Here is a 3,423-nt window from a genome sequence, read left to right on the forward strand (position 1 = left end):
CTCCCACTTGGAGGTTTAGCTGCAGTCCAGAACTCGCCTAAGTATTTGAAAATCCTACCGAGTGAAGAGCAACTCTCCCACTCGGAGGCTTAGCTGCAGTCCAGTAATCGCCTAAGTATTTGAAAATCCTACCGAGTGGAGAGCAACCCTCCCACTCGGGGCCTTAGCTGCGGTCCAGTACTCGCCTAAGTATTTGAAAATCCTACCGAGTGGAGAGAAAACCTCCCACTCGGGGGCTTAGCTGCAGTCTAGTACTCGCCTAAGTATTTGAAAACCCTACCGAGTGGGGAGCAACCCTCCCACTCGAGGGCTTAGCTGCAGTCCAAGTACTAGCCTAAGTATGAAATCCATTCCGATCCGCAAGGACGACGAGGTGCAGGTCGACTGCTACCTTCTCCTTCGGAGCTGCGCAACAAATACAACGTGCGCTCCATTCCGATTTGCAAGGACGACGAGGTGCAGGTCGACTGCTACCTTCTCCTTCGGAGCTGCGCCACAAATACAACGTGCGTTCCATTCCGATCCGCAAGGAAGACGAGGTGCAGGTCGACTGCTACCTTCTCCGTCGGAGCTGCGCCACAAATACAACGTGCGCTCCATCCCGATCCGCAAGGACGCAGGTCGACTGCAATCTGTGCTCCATCCCCACCTGCAAGAACAATGAAGTGCAGGTCGACTGGATTTTCCACCTCAAAGCTACGTCTCAAGCACGAAAGTATATTCGGAGTGAAGAAAAAAGTTCGCTCGAAGGCAAATGCAAGCATATTCAACGATAAGCCAAGTTCAGATAACATCCTACGGATTCAGAAGTGCTCAGGCTTCAAGCCTGTAAAAGTTTATCGGTTACAAAACCACTCACCATTCCGAGGCAAATTCAAGGCGAAGCATAGAAGTTTTTCTTACTCCTCAGGTGGAGGACTGGAAGGCGCGACAAACTGGTCCAAGTCAATTCCATCAGCGATCTGAGTGGCAGCAGCAATGAAGGTCTCCATGAAAGATTGGAAGTCGTACTTCTTGGTATTGGCAACTTTGATGGACGCCATCTTTTCCTTTCGCGCATCCTTGCAGTGAACACGGACCAGGGACAGAGCAACGTCAGCGCCGCACCTGGCAGAAGACTTCTTCCATTCTTGCACTCGACCTGGAACTTCATTCAGTCGAGCCATTAGAGACTCGAGGTCATTTTGAAGCGTCACTCCCGGCTAGAGCATCGTGTTGATTCGCGAAGCTGCAACCTTCAGTCGAGCAAGGTAGTCAACGACACCAGAAACACGAGACTCCAATCGGATCATGTTCATAGAAGCTTCATCCTTCACAAGAGAGTTAATGGGGTCCAAGCTTGTCTCCACTCGACTGGTCTCCTCCTCAAAGTTTTGGCAGAATTCTGTAAACACAATTCAAAGATAAACCAGCAGTTCTACGATGAGTCAATGATAACAAGTCAGTCGGGTAGGGGAGGTTACCCTCAAGCATGATGAATAACTTCTTGGCGAGCCCTCCCAGTTAAGCCTCCAGATCGTTCTTCTTCCCCACCAGTTCACTAGCCTTGTCATTCAGAGCTATCTTATCATTCTTCAGATGGCTAACCTCCTTGTTGGCCGCGTCGAGAGCAACTTTCAGATTGGCGTTCTCCTCTTCAAGTTTACCGACTGAAGCCAGCTTTTCTTCCGCAACCTTCGTTTTATCCAAAGTCGCCTTCTGCGCCTCGGCAAGGTCATGGTCCTTCTCCTTCAGGGCCTCCTCCATTTTACCTGCAAAATGACAATGAGATCAGAATTAGGAATGGGCAAAAAGATAAAGATAGTCATCAAGTTCTCACCAGCCATACCTTTTGCTTTGTCTTTTGCCTTCTGAAAGTTCTCCCGAGAAAGCTTCAAGTCAAGGTTGAGCTGGATCTGTTTGTTTTCCAATTCAGTATAGCGAGCCACCAGCTCACATGATTTATGTGAAGGGTCAGTCGACAGACATCAAAGATAGGTTACTTCCGAGTGACTAAGAGAAAAATCGTAACATTTCTAAGACTACAGCCGAATCAAAATATTCAACAGTAGTCTCGGGGACTACACCCAGTGGGTGCACTCAGCGTGCCCCCACTGGTTCTACCGACTTGGTCCGGTCAGTCGACCGAAAGAGACAAAGAGGTTATGATCTTAAACCATAGCTAACTGCCAGCAGTCAGCCACGGTCTCATCATGATCTACAAAAAAAACACAGGTTCTCCAGACCTTAGTCGTCTGCCAGCAGTCGACCATGGTCTCGGGGACCACACCCAGTGGGTGCACTCAGTGTGCCCCCACTGGTTCCAAGATTCCATTCGACATGGTTCGGCCAGACCGAGTGAAGAAGTTAGAGTGAAGAAACTCAAAATACAAAGACTACAGTCGACTGCCAGCAGTCCAGCATAGTCTCGGGGACTACACCCTGTGGGTGCACTCAGCGTGCCCCCACCAATCCAAAAATTGAATCGACACACCCAGTGGGTGTAAAGATACAAAGATCTTCGGAAAGAGAATCTTCAGATAGCATATCCTAATAGAACAAGCGGTGACCAACTAACCTGGACGTTGCTTTGAAGAGCAGAGCTAGCATCATAGGCCGCTTGGCTGGCTTCCCGGACCGCCTTCACCTGCTCCATCATGATCTCCGCCTGGCATATAGCCTCCTTAGTAGCACCCACTTGGTCCTCTGGGACGTGATGTGTAGCAAAAAGGAAGGGCGAGTCAACAGTCGACGATGAAGGCCGAACACTCGTTAGCGGCATAGTGAATGACACGGAAGTCTGAGTAATATTGCCACCATTCTGAACCGGTGCCTCAAGCACTGATGCAATCTGACTAGTCTTGCCAGCCGGCGCCTTTCTATTCCTCCTCGGCCTCAGCGGCGCCTCGTCATCATCATCAGGGAGATCAATGACATGAGGAGGAGCTACAGGAAAAATCCAAAGTTAAAATCGAAAATCGAATCGACCAAAAGTGAAACTACAAAGATCGTACCAAGGTTGGAGGTGGCAGCGTCTTCCATTTCCTGGTCTTCGTTCTTGGCGGAGGTCTCAGAGGTAGCAGCACTGCGTATTTCAGAAACCAGTTGGTTAGTCAATGAGTCGACCAAGAGTCTGTCCATGCTAAACGAGAAAACACAAGTTCTGCTCTTACCCGAAAATGGTGGGAATGGTCATTCTCATCTTGGGCAAGGCCTTCGGCGGCTTTGATGACGCCGCTCATGGATGCTTTGGCGCTTTTTCAGTCGGCGCCGGAGAAACCGTCCAAGGGCGCTTTGACGACTGCCCAACAGGCGTAGTCACTTTGCCACGCTCGCTCGCAGGGTCGTGGGTGAGCTTGGATCACCTTTCTGTGCGAGGGGGATCGACTTCCTCCTCCTCCTCTTCACTGGAGCCATCGTCATCCTCTTCCCCCTCACCATCAG

The sequence above is a fragment of the Triticum dicoccoides genome, chromosome 7B (genome assembly GCF_002162155.2).
Source record: "Triticum dicoccoides isolate Atlit2015 ecotype Zavitan chromosome 7B, WEW_v2.0, whole genome shotgun sequence".
Lineage (NCBI taxonomy): Eukaryota > Viridiplantae > Streptophyta > Magnoliopsida > Poales > Poaceae > Triticum > Triticum dicoccoides.